Below are 19,624 nucleotides of genomic sequence, written 5' to 3'. Positions count from 1 at the left end.
GAGAGTCTCCAAGCTCCCTTTATTGTTTCCTTTGTAACCCAAAGATATATTTTTAAATGATATACTCGGACATAGACTCTTTTGCTGAATAGCAATGAAGTTTAAATTTTTTGCTTTTTAATAATGAAGAGAGGGCCTAGTGAGATGAATCAGCAGTTAAGAACCCATCCTCTCTTCCAGAAAAGCTTGGCTCCCAGCACACATATGAGTCATTTCTCATCCTGTAGCCCTTTCTCTAAGGGAGCTGATGTCTTTTTCTGGCCTCAGCAGACACATAAATAAAAAATAAGATCTTTCAAAATAAATAATAAACCCAGGAGAGCAGGGCGGGGGGAGGGGATAGGGGACTTTCAGGATAGCATTTGAAATGTAAATGAAGAAAATATCTAATAAAAAATTGAAAAAAAATAAACCCAATCTTCACATCTCTGTTTTATGAATAAATAAAAATTTTAAATGACTAGAAATAACCCAGGCATGGGTGGCACACTCACGTAATCCCAGCACTTGGGAGGGTGAGGCAGGCGGCTAGCCTGGGCTATGAAGCAAAGAGAATGTAAAAACAATAAAAACAAAAATGAAAATGGGCCTCACTCAGCCTTGCCCGTATCTTAACCTTGGGCTCCCAAATTGTGAGAAAAGAAGTTGCTATGCAAGCTGCCCCTTCCGTCATATTTGTTATGCAGCCAAGCAGACTGAAGTGTCTACATTTTAGGTAACGATTCTCATTTTCAAAGCATTTTCTCTCAAATATTCCTAAATGGGTTGACTCAGCACTTCATGCCTATAGTTCTACTAACCAATAAATACAAGTTCCTATTTATTGAGGATTTTACCTTAGGGCCAGAGCTTCTCCATCGCAGCCCCTGTGGTGGTACCCAGCCCATAACAGACACACCACAAACACAGCGATTGAACGGGAGCAGGCTATCAAGCCAGGAGGCAAGCCTAGTGAGTCTCACCAGGAAGTGGGGATTCACAGAGTGATTTGCTTGAGATTGCTCAAGATTGGTGTTACCCTTTACTCCAGTTTTTAATGTATTTATTTGTGGTCATGTGGTATGTGTGTGCACGCGTGTGCATTTGTAGAAGGCAGAAGTAGGCATAAGCATAACCTGCTATTACTCTTTCTTATTGAATCAGGTCTCCCACTGAACCTGGAGCTTGCCATTCTTCCTAGGGAGGAGGAAGGGGAGGAGGAGGAAAAGAGTACCCAAACTCTTTTGCCTCTCTCTACTCCTCCCCAGCACTGGATGACACCTCTGCACCTGGCTGTTCTGTGGGTACTGGGAGTCCAGACTCAGGTCATCATGCTTGGACAGTGTGATGGTTTGTATATGCTCTCCTAATGGGGTGGCACTAGTAGAAGATGTGGCCTTGTTGGAGTAGGCGTGTCACTGTGGGTGTGGGCTTTAACACCTCATCCTAGCTGCCTGGAAGCCAGACTCCTCATAGCAGCCTTCAGATGAAGATGTAGAACTCTCAGCTCTGCTTGCACCATGCCTACTTGGATGCTGCCATGCTCCTGCCTTGATGATAATGGACTGAACCTCTGAACCTGTAAGCCAGCCCCAATTAAATGTTGTCCTTATAAGAGTTGTCTTGGTCATGGTGTCTGTTCACAGCAGCAAAACTCTAACTAAGACAGACAGCTAGTCTTCTATCTGCCAAACCATCTCCACAGCCCCCAAAGCTCACCCTCTTACTTTAGTCTCCCTACTACATCCCAACCCTCAGCATCTATGCTGAAGGTGGGCAAGTTCAGGGTCCTGATACTGGCATCTAGGTCATATACAGAGGGAAGGCATCCCATAGCAGAAGTGGAGATGGAAAGAAGGGAGGGAGAAGAAGAGGAGGAGGAAGCAGAGGAGGAAGAGGAGGAGGAGGGGGAGGAGGAGCAGTAAAGCACCCAAACTCATTTTCTTATAAGAAACCCACTCTTGGGGCTGGAAAGATGTCTCATCCGTTAAAGGCTAGGCTCACAACCAAAAATATAAGAAACCCACTCTTGAATCAAGGGGCCCACTCCCAGGATGCTACTGTTAATCTAGCCTGAGAGTAGAGACCCTGTGGCCTTCTCGTCACACCACTGATACCCAATGCCATGGCAGTTACATTTGAATAAGTTTGAGAAGGGACAGCCATTCAGAACATGACAAATATGCTTATGATTTACATACTATCCTGCATGCATGTCAGCCTTCAAAAAAATTTACCCTAGAAATGCCCATGACGGTCCATGAGAAGCTGTTCTTTGTGGTGTCAGTAGTCATGCACCTGAGGTCACACACAGGAAACACACTGTGCTCTGCTGGACGTTTGGGGGGAAGGATGAGGCATTTCACCGAAGTCTCTTATCTTCTAGCTTGCAGTGTAAAATCCTCATGTGAGCTCCTTGGCGTAGCATTAGGACGTCTCCGCTGTCTGGGTCCTTGGTGACGTGGGATTAGCTACAGCCACACTTGGGACAGCCATGTAAACCATCAGCCTCAGCCAGTGCCTGGCAGGCAGGAAGAAGACACACAGGTCAATGGTGAAGGAACTGACTTCCTCATCAGGACACACTCCAGATTAAGGTAGGAGGAAGCCCGGAGTCTACATGGGAGCTCGTGGTCTTTCAGCTGTTAGAGCTGTCCCTAGATTGATGGCAGGAACAGCAAGCCTTGTGATTGTGTTGAATAGGAGACATTGATAATGTAATGATGAGCCTGGCAGTGGTGGTACTCAGGAGGCACAGGCAGGTGGATCTCTGTGAGTTTGAGGCCAGCCTGGGCTACAAATCAAGTTCTGGGGCAGGTTGAGCTACTCAGAGAAACCCTGTCTCAAGAAAGAAAGAAAGAAAGAAAGAAAGAAAGAAAGAAAGAAAGAAAGAAAGAAAGAAAGAAAGAAAGAGAAAGAAAGAAAGAAAGAAAGAAAAGAGAGAGAGAAAGAGAGAGAGAGAGAGAAAGTAATGATGTTCTAATCAGGAAAGTAACTTAAGATTTAAAGAACAAAACACGAGACAGCATACCAAAGCCGCATGGCATGCCTTCTTAGGCAATAGCATAGCATCTGGCTACCTTGGCTTTCAAGGTCTTATGTACACCACTTGTTTTGTTCTGAATCAGCTTCACTGGTTTAGGCTGTTTTCGTCAACCTTGACCTCTAGTTTGAAGATGAAAGATAAATATAATTTTACAATAAAGAAGTAAAATTGCCCAGGACCTACTTTAAACCCTATTTTCTCTCTCTATCTTGACAGGTTCTCACTTTGTAGAGATTTTTGACCTAAGCTCACTATATATAGACAAGCTGGCCTCAAACTTACTATAGGTAGTCCAGGCTGGCCTTGAACTCACCGAGATCCACCTACCTCTGATTCCTGAGTACCGAAATTAAAGGCATGACCCACCAGACCCTTAAATTTCTCTTAATTGAGCTTTATTCAGTCCCAAATAGATACCTCAGTATGACATAAGTTGTCAAAGGAAAGTGTATATTAGATCTTTATTGATAGTAGAGTTGATAGAGAAAAAAAAATCATTCAGACAAGATAATTAATTGGAGACTATAACTTCTTAACTTCTGTATCCAGACAAAGAATCAGGTTTCAGAGTCCCAGTGTGACTTCAGGTAAATTACCAAATACCCTGCCTCCATTTTCAAATCTGTAGAGTGGGTACACTGACTTCAGCCTGCCACAGAGACCTTTAGTGTATAACATACTTGCTAATCTGCGGGGCCTAGAGGGAGTACTAAACTAACAGTGGCTATCCCAACAACAAAAAACATAGTGACAAGAGTCTGTGGTTGCCATGGCAACGTTGTGTTAATTTTTACTTCTTTGAACTTCTGTGTGAAGAGGTCAAGTTTAAACCATGAAAATCCTGATTTTTTTTTCCCCTCTCTTTTACTCTGATTCTACAAGACCATGGGAGGTGCAGGGGAAAGCTGGGTAGCACGGATCCACCAAAATGAGGAGCATACATAGCACTCTCACAGAGAGCCATGGTTCTGCCCCACTGGGATAGCCTTCCGGGAGTATGTTCTAAGGGATCTGAGGCTGACCCGCCTTGTAAAAACTGTCAAAATAAACATTAAAGAAACGGGACCTTGGCCGGGGCTTGAATTCCCCAGAAAACACACCAATGATTAATGATAATCGGCAAAGATAAACTTTTTGAGCACACAATTCCCTTCCTGTGCAAGGCTTTCTGATAATGTTCATTTACGCAAAATCTTGGAAGCCTGTAAATGGGAGCCCAGTTCTGGCTGGAACTAGAGATAACCGCTCTTATTCCTCTTCTGCCTTGGGTGGGCGCGTGTTCTTTGCGGCTATCAAAAACCTTCATAGAGAAAGAAGCTACACAAGGAACATAAAGGGTGTGATTTCTCAGGGACAGTGTGAAGGTCTATTTGGTCACCCCGGCTTGTCCTTTGCGTTGGAGGCAGAAGTGTTGTGGTCCCACCCTGAAGCTGAGAAGATTCTCAAAAAAAAAAGCTGTGGTGGAACAGCTGGGCCTAGCTGCAGCCTCCAAAAGCTCGAGGCTCCTCAGTGAGTGGCTGTGGCCTGCAGGCTGTGGGAACAGAGCGGGGCGGGGTGGGACAGTGTGTTCTCAGGCAGGCTTGCACTAGCACACTGCTACCTGCTCACTTCCATTCTGCTGGCGTGCTGGCCCACACAATACAGGACCGACATCTATTTCCTTTGGTTCAGTGGCTGCCAGCTCAAAACACCCATCAGTAGGTAAAGAAGCAAGGGCCTGGCTACAAACAGTGTCGGCCTCCCCTTCTCACCCCCTTTGTCTTTCTACTCTCCATTTCCTGTTCTGGCTCCCTTGCCAGCAGCTCCAGATGCCTGAATCAAGGTCGCTGCCTGCCGGGCCCAGGGCAGCAACCAGCGTTGTAGCAAGAATGAATGCAGGCATGTGTCAACTACAGGGACAGGTTTTGTCCCAGAGTGTGAGGTTTGCTGATATTGTCACTGTGCAAAGGCCACAGAGCATAGATGGCTTCGACATCCCCAGAGGACACAGTGTTCTGGGACTGCATGGTGGTTAGCTTTAATTGTCAACTCGCCCCAACCTAGAATTCCCTAGCAGGAGAGTCTCAGTGAGGGACTGTTTGCATTGCGACAGTCTGGAGGCATGTATGTGAGAGATTCCCTTAACTGAGCTAGTTGGTGTGAGTGCCACCATCCTAGACAGGGGTGGGGGTGGGGGTTGGGGTTCTGAAGTGTATAAAAGTAGGAGGATTGAACTGATCACAAAATTAATTAATTAACTAAGCAAGCAAGCAAACTTGCCTGTGCTCATACTCTGTCTTGTCTATGGATGTAGTGCGACGAGCTATCTGAAGATCCCGCCTTCACTTCCCCACAGTGAACTTGGAATTGTAAGCTAAAACCAATCCCTTTTCTCTCTGCTGCTTTGGTTGGGATATTTTATCACAGCCACAGAAATGAAGCCGGGACAGGCCGCTGTTCTATATGAGGTCTCTATAGCTGTGTGACTTTTCCCATCGTAGACGCCACCCCTGTGCCCTAGTCAGCCCTCCCTGGTTCTTCCAGCCCTTTCTTCCCTCCCAGTGTGCATTAAAGCATGCTTTCTTTTCCCAACCATCCTCCTGGAGTGTGAGTGGTTTGTTTGCCCGCTATTTTTCTGGCCTCTGGAATATAGATTGGGTCCGACTTGGCTTTGCCTTTGCAGTTCCTCACACCTGGCAGCAGCAGGTCAGTAAATGATGCTAGATGCTGCACCACGTCCCGTGCACAGACGGTCTGGATGCTGTAGCCCACCCTTCCCCTGGGATCCAATATGGCTACACAGACAAAATAGAAACACAGTCAGTCCACTCCTGAACCATGGTTACATCTTTCACATTTTTAGTTACTCAGGGCAACCATAATTCAAAAACTTGAAATGGCTAATTCTAGAAGGACGCATTTCACGTGTTTTAAATAATTTACTGTGGCCTGTGTGGTGGTTGGTTTCTGTCAATTTGCCACAACTTGAAAAGAGTGATTCTAAAGAATTAACCCCAACAGATTATCCTCTGTGTCTGCCTGAGAGTGATTGTCTCAACTATTTATTTTGTTGGATTTTTTTCAAATTATATATATTTTTTTTTTTTTTACTTTTTCACTTTACATCCTGCTCACTGCCCCCATCCTGGTCACCCCCTCCCACAATCCTTCCTCCATCCCCCCTCCCCTTCTACTCTGAGTAGGTGGGCCCTCCCCCTGGGTACACCCCCCCCTCTCCCTGCACTTCAAGTCTCTGTGAGGCTAGGCACTTCCTCTCCCACTGTGGCCAGACAAGGCAGCCCAGCTAGTAGAACACTGCACGAGTGCAGGCAGCAGCTTTTGGGACAGCCCCTACTCCAGCTGTTCAGGACCCACATGAAGACCACGCTGCACATCTGCTACATAGGAGTGGAGAGACCTAGGTCCAGCCCGTGTATGTTCTTTGGTTGGTGGTTCAGACTCTGAAAGCCCCAAGGGTCCAGGTTAGTTGACTCTGTTGGTCTTGCTGTGGAGTTCCTATCCCCTTAGGGGCTGCAACCCTTCCTCTTATTCTTCCCTAAGAGTCCCCAAGCTCCATCCACTGTTTGGCTGTGGTTGTCTGCATCTGTCTGAGTCAACTGCTGGGTGGAGCCTATTTTATTGGTAGCCTTGACTGGCTTGGCTTTGCTTAGTAGACCAGGTTAGCTGAACTCACAGAAATCCTCTTGCTTTGGCCTCCTTGGTGCTGGGATTAAAGGCGTGTGCCACAGGGCTCAGCCCTTGATTGTTAATTGATGTGGGACTTCCCACCCTGATATGGGCGGACTGTTTCATTGGCTGGACCCTGAACTGTGTTAAAGAAAACTGAGTAGGAGCTGGTAGCAGATCTACATTCATTTCTCTTTGAGGCTGTGAGTTTCTGCTTTGACCTCCCCTCTGTTATGGACTGTGTAAGCCAAATAATGTGGGTCCCCCCTTCCCATCCCACGCTGCTTTTTGTCTGGGTGCTTGTGGGAACAGAAATGGAATGACTTTCTATGGTAACCTCTGTATTACTAATCTTTGATGCCTAATGCTTACTTATATCTGAAACTTCATTAGAGGCATGATAGGAAAGACACTGTATGCCAGGTGGGTGTGGTCTGGTGCTTCCAGGTCCTGAGTGGGAGGGCTGTGGCTGTCTAGGGACCCCTCAGACACAGTGCCCTGCGCCACACAGCCCCAGAGAAACGGCTTCCCTTGTTGCTCCTCTCCTTCCTGAACAAACAGGATTATAGACATCGAAGAAAACTGGGTCTGGGAGGTCTCGGGGTTCTCGCTGTGCCATTGTGACAGTCTGTATGAGATCACTGGCTTGTGATCATTTCTAGAGTTCGTTTCGAGTTTAGGAGTGACTCAAATTTGCGTATGTGCTTCAGAGTTCTGACACTGCAGCTTTCTGCATATTCCCATCCCTGACTGTCTCCCTCCTGCCCTGCTGCCTCCTGCTTCCGGCTTTAGTAAACCTTCCAGTCTTGTTGTGCACAAGGTTTCTCAGTTCAAGCCAGGCACTGGGTACCTCCTACCGTAACCCGAGACTCCCATTAGAGAGAAACACGCCAGCACAAATGAAACTGAACCCCCTATGGAGAAACGCAGAGTGGAAAGAATGAAGGCTAAAGGTGAAGGGGTGATTGGTTTTGACTGGAAATAAGGAAAAACTGACTGAAGGGTTTGGCACCCCGCATGGCCCTTCCAAGACTAACATGTCTTAGTCAGTGTTCTCTTGCTGTGGTGAAACACCATGACCCAAAGGCAAGTTGAGGACGGAAAGGGTTATTTGGCTTACATGTCCACGATGCTGTTCATCACCGAAGCAAGTCAGGACAGGAACATGGAGGCAGGAGCTGATGCAGAGGCCATGGAGGGGTGCTGCTTATGGCTTGCATGGCTTGCTCAACCTGCTTTCTTGTAGAATACAGGACCACCAGCCCAGGGATGGTCTACCCACAATGGTCTGGGTCCTCCCCTATCAATCATTAATTAAGAAAATGCCCTACAGCCTTCCCCACAGCCCAATCTTGTGGAGTTATTTTCTCAGTTGAGGTTCCCTCTTCTCAAATGACTATAATTCATGTCAAGTTGATATAATTCTAGCCAACTGTCTTAGCTAGGGTTTTACTGCTGTGAACAGACACCATGACCAAGGCAAAGGCAAGTCTTATAAAAAACAACATTTAATTGGGGCTGGCTTACAGGTTCAGAGGTTCAGTCCATTATCATCAAGGTGGGAGCATGGCAGTATCCAGGCAGGCATGGCGCAGGAGGAGCTGAGAGTTCTATGTCTTCATCCAAAGGCTGCTAGTGGAAGACTGACTTCCAGGCAATTAGGGTGGGGATCTTATACCCACACCCACAGTGACACACCCATTCCAACCAGGTCACACCTATTCCAACAAGGCCACACACCTTCAAATGGTGCCACTCCCTGGTCCAAGGATATACAAACCATCACACCAACACACAGCAGTTCTGTGAGTCCTCCTTCAAGCATGTTGCTAATATCAACCGGCACTTCCTGCCTGCCATACACCATGCTGTTCTCTGTCTGTATTCACACTTCACTGTCAAAGGCCTAGGAACATCCTGGGTGTCACTCTGATTTGTGAGTAACAACATTAAGTCCTGGGTGGGTGGAGTTCTGTAAGTTGCTCAAGACCTCAGCGGTGAAGCAAGGGACAGAACAGGGCTACTTACAGGACAGTAGCCTCTTATTGCCCTCAGTTGTTTAGAGTAAATGAAATTTAGTTGGCCAGAAGGAAGAGTAGAGAAAGTATGGAAGAGTATCTAATGTGATGTGTTTAATAGTCTGTGGTTGCAGGGGGCGGGGCGGGGGTTGATTTTGGAAGAAGAGTCGGTTCTGCTAGGCACGTGCAAATGCAGGTGTCAATGCAGCCTCAAGTGCCAGTCTTATGTTCCATCTTGTTTGAGGAGGGTGTCAATGTCGGTAAGTTTCTGGGGGAGTCTTCTGACCCCTCACCTCACTGTAGAATGCTGTTCAGCTTTTACGTGGGCTCTGAGGATCTGAACTCATGTCCTCACACAAAGCACTACCCACCCAACCATCTCCCTGGCCCCATATGAATGGGTCTTAAATGACTTCATGGGGAGAGGGCAGGAGCAGGCAACATTCAGGAAGCATTGAGGATGGAGAAGCACAAACCCACCCTCGTGTGGTACATGAGACATCACTTTCTTCTCTTGCTCATTCAAAAATGTTACAAAACTGAAAAGCATCCAAGAGAGAACTATGTTTGTTTCATCCATATTTTTTTTAAATACCTGAAAAACCCCAAAGTCCTTTTAAAATTTCTTGGTAGTGCATGTCACCAGAAATCAAGTTTGTGACCACGTTCTTATTCTTGCTAAAACTGTAAGTGTTGGCTTCTTTGACGGGCCTGTTCATCTTTTTGAAGTCTCTGGGGAAAGGATACTATGAACCAAGAGTAGTTTCAATATTTTTTTTCATCAGCCAGGCTCTATGCATCCTAGGCGAGCATGTTACCCAGGACTGTGCTCACAGCCCACTGTTTTATGTCTTCAGACAAAGCCTCACCAACTATCCTGGGCAGGCCTCAGCCTCCCAAGCAGCTGAGATTGCATGAGGTGCTGCTGGGCCCAGCAGGAGCTGATTCTGAGTGAGTTGGAAAAAGAATTCCACTGTAGAATCTCCACATTGGCAAATGACTCCCAAAAGTCCAGCGCCAACCTAGCCAAGAGGAAGCTTCAGAGGATGTAGATACACACCGGAGGTCATTTAAGTGACTGCTATTGAAAGAGCAACTACAAGCTTCGTTACAACCCAGAAATCAGGCAGAATTTAGTTCATAATCAAACTAACTCAGAAAACTGTTTATAAGCTCCAAATGAACCGATTCTCTATTCGTCTCTGCCCCGATCTCCTCCAAACCAATGGCAAATTGGAAAGTGAACAAGAGTGATGGCATTAATTTAGAAGCCACCTGGGCAGTGAGGGGGTCTACTAGTTCATAAGTTCAGGAACCAGTTTTTATAGGAACTGCCTTGTGCCTCCCGTTCTCTCCTGGAGTTAGTGTATGCACAGCGTAACTTATGTAATGATTGTAACAGTAATAAAAAGAAATAGGTATGTGTTGTAATGATGTGACATGAACTTCTCTATAAAAAAGAATATCAGCTGACAGAGGAGGTAACCAGACATCTGTGGCTGATGGTATCCGCACGCACACACTGTTGCTGGCCTGTGATTTATTGACCCAAATCCTGTAAGTGGTGATGTCTTTCTCGGATGGTAAATGATGGCCAACGTTTTGTTTTCCTTCAGTGTACACAGTAGCCACTTTCCCTGAAAATCCTGATCATGCACGACATCCCTCGTGTTTCTGTGAGTTAACTTCTGTCGCCAGGTTGTGCGCTTTCCCCATAAGCTGGTAAGAAAGTCAACCCATATTTGGGATTTCAGCACAGTTCAATAACAGAAGCATACATATATCTCTAAACCAGGGGTGGTACAGACCCCAAGGAAAGCCTGTAGCAAGTTCCAGTGTTCAATCATAGTAAACAGAATGTCCTAAGCCTCTGAGCGGCATGACGATGAGAAGACACCGACAACCACAGAGCAATCACCTACTGGCTTGCTAGTCCATCTTTTTGGTTTTCTGAGACTTTCTGTGCAGTTTTTCCTGAACTTGAGAGCCTTCTGACCTTGACTCCTGAGTGTGAAATGTCAGGTGCACACTACAGACCCTGCCTTCCACTGACTCTTGTCATAAATGACCTTGGGATAATGTTTTGTGTCGCTATTTTGAAAGGGTCTTTTCAACCCTCTTAGGGTTGCTATTGCTTCTATGAAAGACCATGATGAAAAAGCAAGTTGAGGAGGAAAAAGCATTTACTTGGCTTCTACTTCCACATCACAGCATCCTAGTCTATCACTGAAAGAAGTCAGGATAGGAACTTAAGCAGGGCAGGAGCCTGGAGGCAGGAGCTGATGCAGAGGCCATGGAGGGATGCTGCTTACTGGCTTGTTCCTCGTGGTTTCCTCAGCCTGCTTTCTTGTAGAACCTAGGACCACCAACCCATGGATAACCCCACCCACAGTGGGCTAGGGTCCCCCCCCCACTTTTGCTCACTAATGGAGAAAATGTCCTACAGTTGGATCTTATAGAGGCATCTTCTCAACTGAGGCTTCCTCCTTTCAGATAACTCTAACTTGTGTCAAGTTAACATAAAACTAGCTAGGACAGCCTTCTAAGGCAAAACAAACAAACAAAACAAAACAAAAACAAGACACGTTTCAATCAGAAGGCTTTACTGATCTTCCATGCTCACCAAGTATCTGAGATACTAAAAATCTATAGAAATGAGGATAAAGTCTCCCATTTGGCTGAATGTACAGAGAAGCTGGGATCCAAGTCCCCAAGAGTTGAGAGTAACCACGGCGAAATGGATTTGGAATGCTCACAAACCACTGTCCAGACCACTGGGACTGTCCAGACCACTGTCTCTCTGTCTTTTGGAATACCAGAAATCCATGCGGGCTATAGCTGAAGCCCTTTTGGTGAATTTAAATCTGTGTTGTGTCCTCGGCTTTGAGTTTGTGTAAAGATGATATGGGTCATCGTTCTTCTTCTGCTTTCAAACTGCTGATGACGTGGTCGGCCAACTCAGCGACCCTCAGCTTGAGGACCAAGGCCCTAAGCGTTTCTTTTGGTTTGTTCGAACTGTATGTACCCTGAAGGTTTCTGCTGTGTTGTGTTTTGCCTTGGTGACAAGGAAGATCAGAGGTCTGGCTAATGCTGATGGGCAGTTGCTTCACTCCAGCTTCCTGGTAGAAATTTCAGCCTCTTTTCCTTGCTGGTGACGTCTCTCTGACTTTATTCTCCTCTTTACATGCTTTTGCTATAATCCCCTCATCAGACACAGCAAATGGAGGTGCCCAGAATAGTGTCTGGTGCTCTACAAATGCCCAACAAAGATGGCTAGATCGCACACAAGGGGGAGCCAGTGTTCTCTTTCTTGAACAGGGTAGTTCCCACTCCTTGATCCTGGCCGGCCCAGGATGGGGAGGGAATAGTGTTTCGTAGATAGTTGTATTCCTGAAATGCACACGACTGAAATGCATATTTGCTGGGTAAGCATCGAGGAGCCCAGGTTCCTCCTGTGGAAATGCTGTCGTTATCCCTCCAGGATGGCATTCACTGGGGCCCTACCTTAATGAGAAGCTGGAGACCCAAGCCGGAGAAGAACACATCCAGCCACAGGAACTGTTCACATCCACTGCTTTGTTTATTTAAAATAACTGAGAATCAAGCAAACCAGCAAGTGACTCTGCAGGCTGTTCACAAATAGAAGACAGCCAGAAGTGAGCTCAGAGGCTACACTTGGGAAGCGCGAACACTAACTTGCTTCTTGTAGCATTGGTCACACTGTGTTCTAAGGTGTGTGTGGGTGTGTGCACAGGTGCATTTGCGTGTTCGTGTGCGTGAAAACCAGAGATCATCCTCTGCTCGCTCTCTCTCTCTCTTTTAAAGATTTATTTATATATGTAAGTACACTGTCGCTGTCTTCATGCACATCAGAAGGGGGCATCAGATCCCTTTACAGATGGTTGTAAGCCACCATATGGTTGCTGGGAATTGAACTCAGGACCTCTGGAATATCAGTCAGTGCTCTTAACTGCTGAGCCATCTCTCCAGCCCCATCTTCCACTCTTCCTCCTCTGGTGCCATCTCTTTGTCTTTTGAGTCAGGGTCTCTCATTGGGTCTCGCTGACTAGGCTAAGCTGGAACTTCCTGCCTAGCTCCTAGGGTTGGGATTACAAGGTGTGACACTGGATTGAAGACCGGTCCTTACCTGCCAGGCAAACAGTTCATGGACTGAGCCATCTCACAGCTACCACATCTCCCTGTTGTTCTCCCTTTCCATGGAGACTTGGAGCTCTGAAACTGAGATCTGCTAGTTCACTTCTGCACCTGGGAAGTTGGAACAGGGGAACCCGAGGCTGTGGCACACAGACATGCTGTGTGGCTGCTCCTGAAGTCCCTCTTGCCATGTGATTCCTGATGCCTGGCTAGGAACAGAGCAGGCACCTAAGGGTTCTTTACTGGTGGGAAGCAGAGGCCAAGCAGCCCCTTTTCAGGTCTCTAGCTTTTCCCGTTCATGCAACCCCCACAACTGTTACCTTAATTTCATCTTACAATGAAATCAATAAACGTGTAATTTCTTAGGCCACAGTCCTTAGCCTGTCTTGGTCTGTGGGAAACAGCATCCTTCTTTTCATTAATCTTTTTAAGAATATATTTTATTACATGGGCATATCTGCATACCACTTGTGTGTCTGGTGCCCTCAGAGGCAGGAAAGGACATTGGACCGCATAGGACTAGAGTTACAGATAGTTGAAAACCATTATGTGGGTTCTAAGAATTGAACTCAGGTCATCTGGAAGAGCAGCCAGTGCTCCTAAACACTGAGAGACCTCTCTGGGCCCTGTTTCCATTATTCTTTAACTAAAACTTAGCATTTCCTTCCATTGTGAATGAAAGCAAAGGCCAAGGTGAAATCAGCCAGACCTGTAACTTTGTTCCCGACAGAAATCCCAAGTGTTCTCCTGTGACATCATTTGCCTTAGAAACAGCAAAGTTTTGTCTCTATCCCTGCCACTTTGACATTGTTTTTTTTTTAAATATTTTTTTTTAAAGATTTATTTATTGGTTATATGTAAGTACACTGTAGCTGTCTTCAGACACTCCAGAAGAGGGAGTCAGATCTCGTTACAGATGGTTGTGAGCCACCATGTGGTTGCTGGGATTTGAACTCCAGACCTTCAGAAGAGCAGTCGGGTGCTCTTACCCACTGAGCCATCTCACCAGCCCTTTTTAAATATTTTTATCAGGTATTTTCCTCATTTACATTTCCAATGCTATCCCAAAAGTTCCCCATACCCCCCCCCCACTCCCCTACCCACCCACTCCCTGGCATTCCCCTGTACTGGGGCATATAAAGTTTGCAAGTCCAATGGGTCTCTCTTTCCAGTGATGGCTGACTAGGACATCTTTTGATACATATGCAGCTAGAGTCAAGAGCTCAGGGGTACTGGTTAGTTCATATTGTTGTTCCACCTATAGGGTTGCAGCTCCCTTTAGCTCCTTGGGTACTTTCTCTAGCTCCTCCATTGGGGGCCCTGTGATCCATCCAATAGCTGACTGTGAGCATCCACTTCTGTGTTTGCTAGGCCCCGGCATAGTCTCACAAGAGAGAGCTCTATCTGGGTCCTTTCAGCAAAATCTTGCTAGTGTGTGCAATGGTGTCAGCGTTTGGAGGCTGATTATGGGATGGATCCCCGGATATGGCAGTCTCTAGATGGTCCATCCTTTCGTCACAGCTCCAAACTTTGTCTCTGTAACTCCTCACTTTGACATTGTTAATCATTACATCAGTGCTGGACCTTAATTATCTCACATATCAATGAATACACAAGCTACTATGTAACAATTTTTAATACTTTAGTGTGGTCAATTTCTTTTATAAACCAATGTACTTTATTGTGTGGGCCTCCCCAGACTACCACAGATTACATAAAGGGTTAAGAGTATTTGTCGAAAGAGAGTGATGTCATAGGAGTCTGTTGATCATCCATGAATTCAAAAGTCATCAAAGTATAGAAAGGACCCTCATGACTACGGGACGAACTAGGCTGGATTATCAAGATGGCGTTACAGAAAGCATACTGCTTGAATTGTCTACATTTTCTTGGTGGATGGAGGCCTGCAGAATCTCTTGGCTTGAACTAAGCAGAAGCAGGGCCCGGTGCCTAACGATGCTCATAGCACTATTACAGGACATAAATAATTGATAGGTTGAGGCTGCCGTGGTTATGCACATTCCCCTAATTGATGGCACTCTTTCTGAGTTCTGACGATACTTGTAAAAAATAATAGCCGAGAGCTGAGGACGTCCTTGCACTAATGTGTTTTCAATCAAAGTGGTGTGAAGTTAGTTGTGTGCTTTGTAATGATGCTTCGGTGAACAACTGCATAACACATATGTAGCATAATGGTCCCATAAGACTATCACAGAGATGGGAGGTTCTTATCTTACTCTGCATGTTTGTGCTGGTTTTGCTACAACCATACCTACTGCATGGCTGGGGTGGGGCATAATAACTTTCTTATGTATGAAGGACATTTGATAATGCTAAATGACCATGATACATGTTTATGCATTTAATACATTATATTTTTACTTTTATTTTAATTACGTGTGTGTTTGTGCATATGAATATAGTACCCATAGAAGCCAGAAGGTGGCTTTGAACCTCCAGAGCTGGAGTTACAGGCAGTTGTGAGCTGCCTAGCATGAGTGCTGAGACCTCTGGAAAAGTAATGAATGCTCTTCACCACTGCACCTCTGCTGCCCCACCACACCATACTTTTTTCTGGTGTGTGTGTGTGAGTGTGTATGAGTGTGTGTGTGTGGTGCATGTTTGTTCACATGTGTGCAGGAACATGTGTGCAGGTACATGTGTATACTCGAGCATATGGAAGCCAGGTGCCAGCCCCAGCTGTTGCTCCTTGCACATCACCCACCTTGATTTTTTTTTTTTTTTTTTTTAAGACAGGGTCCTTTGCTGGCCCAGAACTAGCCATTTGGCCTGCTGATCAATAAGCCCTAGAGATCTGCGGGTTTCCACCATCCAGATTCTAAGTGTGCACCGGCACACATGGCTTTTTTCACTTGGGTACTGAGGAGTAAGGTCCAGCCTTCTCCAAAGACAAACATTCACAGCAGAGCCAGCTCCATAGCCTCCGTATTTTAAATGTTGTTTTTATCATGTTTGTCTTCTTCTTTTCTTCTTCTTTTCTTTTTCCTTTCTCCTCTTCCTCCTCCTCCTCCTCTTCTTGTTCTTCTTCCTCTTGTTCTTCTTCTTCTTGTTCTTCTTCTTCTTCTTCTTGTTCTTCTTCTTCTTGTTCTTGTTTTCTTCCTCTTCCTCTTCCTCTTCCTCTTCCTCTTCCTCTTCCTCTTCCTCTTCCTCTTCCTCTTCCTCTTCCTCTTCCTCTTCCTCTTCTTCTTCTTCTTCCTCTTCTTCTTCTTCTTTTTTTTTTTTTTTTTTTTTTTAGCATTTCTTTTTTTTTTTTTTTAAAGATTTTATTTATTGATTATATGTAAGTACACTGTAGCTGTCTTCAGACACTCCAGAAGAGGGAGTCAGATCTTGTTACGGATGGTTGTGAGCCACCATGTGGTTGCTGGGATTTGAACTCCTGACCTTTGGAAGAACAGTCGGGTGCTCTTACCCACTGAGCCATCTCACCAGCCCCCTTCTTCTTCTTTTAAAAGACAAATAAAAGAAACTGACCACCAAGGAAACCTGCTGTGTTTTGTTGCTCTAGCGCAGGGTTCTCAACCTGTGGGTAGCAACCCCATTGGGATCTGAAAACATACCAGATACTCTATGTATCAGATATTTATATTGTGATTCATAACAGTAGCAACATTTTAGTTATGAAGTAGCAATTGAATGATTTTTTTTTTTTTTTTTTTTTTTTTTAAATCTTTTCCCCTGTTTTTTTTTTTCTTTTTTTTAAGATTTATTTATTTATTTATTTATTGTAAGTACACTGTAGCTGTCCTCAGACACTCCAGAAGAGGGAGTCAGATCTCGTTACGGATGGTTGTGAGCCACCATGTGGTTGCTGGGATTTGAACTCCTGACCTTCGGAAGAGCAGTCGGGTGCTCCTACCCACTGAGCCATCTCACCAGCCCCAATTGAATGATTTTTATGGTTGGAGATCACCATAACATGAGGAACTATATTAAAGGGTGGCAGCGTTAGGAAGGTTGACAACTACTGGGCTAGCACCGACCCCTGCACACCTTGAGTGGTACCCCCCTTCTCTCATGCTTGATTTAATCCTGTATGGTTCTGTTCACACCAGGGGCAGTGGGCTATATCATTCATACATACATACATTCATACATACATACATACTTACATACATACATATAGCCTGGTATGCAGCAGGCTAGACCATCTGGGTCTATGTAACTAAATTAGTGAACTCTCTAATATTTGCACTGATGGAATGGTTAACATTAAACAATAGATGTTAACATTAAACTCGGGTCTCTGTCCTCTCACAACTGAAGATCCAAATTTTTGATAGGAATGTCTAAGTTTAGAAATTATACAAGGTATTGAAAGATGTCTTCTTCAACGGCACGTAAAAATCATAGCTGAAAACGCCAAGCTGTGTCTGTCCTGAGTGGTCTCACCTCTGGAGTGACGTTGCACAGGTGTGCAGCCGGGCAAACCGATGATGGCTTTTGTTAGTTCTTTGTCTTTTTTTTTTTTTTTTTTTTTAAACAGGTTTTAAGGCATTAATCAGGCTGGACTCTGTCACTTCTGCTGACCTGGACATATTTTTTCTGGGGAAATTTTGCTACCCTAAGTCTTAGGGCTCTCTCATGACTGCTGGTCAACTTCCTCAGGCTGGAGATTACTAGCGCTTCACAGAAATTATCTGCTCAGCAGCCATGCATCATTTATAACAATCTCTGGCAAAACCTCAGAAAAAGATACGCGCTTGTCTCATCTGGCAGAGCCCAGTGAAAACACTCTTCGGGTGGAAGCGACTCCAGCCGTGGGGCAGCCTCGTGGGGTTTGCTTCTCTGAAGGAGTATGACCCAGTTAGGAAGGAAGGAAGAGCCACACGTCAAACACAGTCACCAGTGAAACCAGAGAGGGGCTGGACTCCGGCTTCTCCACAGGACAGTGGACCCCTTCTATCGGAAATGGCCCACGAAGTGGACCTGGAGTCCTTCAAGGAGTTGGAACGGGACATCATTCTCCGTGTCCTATATCGTGATCAAACTGTTCAAAGCACCGAGGAGGAAAGGGTCCGGTAAGCTGCGCTTCCACCTGGGGCTGCGCTTCGACCCGGGGCGGTCCAACAGGGCTTGGAGTTTTCTGCTTAGAGGCTTGGCTCTGCTCCTTGGCTTTCTTGTGACTGCCAGCTCAGGGCTAAGCTTCTCACCCACGCGAAGCCCATTGAAGGTGTAAGGCATGGGGATTGTCTTTGCAATAGAACTAAATTAATCTCACAATTCTTTGGAAAAAGGAGCCTTTGTGATGTTTGTGGGAGCTACTAAAGAAACACTGCCAAGCTTCTGTCAGCCCCCCAAGGGAAAACATCCAGTTAAGGTTCCCCACCTTGATTTCTATGGTACCTGGAGGCACAAATCGGGGGGGTTGGGGGTCAGAAACAGAAAACCGGGAGAATCCATTTCTGTCTTTTCTCTTTGTTCGCTTTTGCCTTAAGGCTGGCTTAGAGAAAGGAAGGTGAACCTGCTAAGCCTGTTCCCTGTCCCTGTATCAACAGGACCTTCTTTTCTGGCCTGGCTGGGTTGCAGCTGTTTGTGCTCACTGGCAGCTCTGGACATGGTCAGAACCTCCCTGTTAGCTGGGAGGTTCCCTCTGTAAATACATAGAGCTTGTTTTTCCTTATTCGAGGCACACCAGAAATCTCACTACCTGGGGGGTAGACGCAGGTCAGTCAGGGCTAGAGAGATGACTCAGCAGTTAAGGCCACGTTTTGGTCTTGCAGAGGATCTTGGGTTCAATTCCCAGGACCCTCAGGATGGGCCACAACCATCTGTAACTCCCAGGTCCAGGGGAACCAATGCCCTTTCTGGCCTCTGTAGGTACCAGGTACTCATGTGGTGCACATGTATACATACAAGCAAAACACTCATATTCACAAGATTGAAAGAAATCTAAATATTTTAAATTAAAAAAAAAGAGTTTAAGGTCAGCTCCCAGCTTTTAGGCATATTTGAAAGCAAGCAGGTTATTGAGCATAGATATGCTTAGCACATCAGAAACCATTCAGTCTCAGCACCAAGCAGGGGGTACAAACGAATGTTTTTAATAGGAGAACTTTTCCAGAGTTACAGGGGAGATGGCTCAGCAGTTAAGAGCACTGGCTGCTTTTCCAGAGGGTCTGGGTTTGATTCCCAGCACCCACATGGTAGTTAATCATCTGTAACTCCAGGCCCAGGGGCCCGATACCCTCTCGGGCCTCCACATGCACAGCATGCCCATGACGAACTAACATACATGCATGTTAAACATCTACGAGGAAAAAAAATACCACACACGTAAAATAACATTCTTAAGGAAGGAAATGGTCTGCTTAGCCAAAAATACAATTTTTTCCCTTGCTTGCTTATTATTTATTTATTTATTTAAGACAAGCTCTCTTTCCACTAAGAGTTCCCAGAACTCCCAGTGTATGTAGACCTGGCTGACTTTGAACTCATAGAGATCCACCTGCTTCTTTGTCCCAAGCACCACGATTAAAGGGAGGAGCCACCACGCCTGGTCCCGCCTTTACTTCAAAACCCTTTAAACGTACTTGTAAACTCTGATTTACTGGGATAATAACAGACCGAGAAAAATGGAACTTTATTGGATTTTAGAATAGAATAGCTGTTTGGAATAGTAACAGTGTCTTGGCCACTGGTGTGGAAGGTTTTATTCTGAAAGGGCAGGCAGAGCCTGAGCTGCCTCTGGGATCTACACTGTTTCGCTTGAGCCCAGGCTTCGACGGCTGAGGTGAGA

The 19,624-nt window shown here is 45.7% G+C and overlaps 1 pseudogene across 1 annotated transcript in view; it reads left to right on the top strand.

Annotated features, from left to right (window-relative positions):
* The first annotated feature begins 2,385 nt into the window (after positions 1 to 2,385).
* The window catches only part of Gm29719 (predicted gene, 29719), a 70,130-nt pseudogene continuing 52,891 nt past the window's right edge, over positions 2,386 to 19,624 (top strand). The window contains exons 1-2 of the transcript NR_163600.1: positions 2,386 to 2,576; positions 17,372 to 17,906. The product of NR_163600.1 is annotated as a predicted gene, 29719 (transcript). The remainder of the gene's footprint in view (positions 2,577 to 17,371; positions 17,907 to 19,624) is intronic.

The sequence above is a fragment of the Mus musculus genome, chromosome 17, assembly GCF_000001635.26.
Source record: "Mus musculus strain C57BL/6J chromosome 17, GRCm38.p6 C57BL/6J".
Classification (NCBI taxonomy): Eukaryota; Metazoa; Chordata; class Mammalia; order Rodentia; family Muridae; genus Mus; species Mus musculus.
The sequence above is the reverse complement of the archived record's forward strand: the minus strand, read 5'-3'. Positions and strand labels throughout refer to the sequence as shown.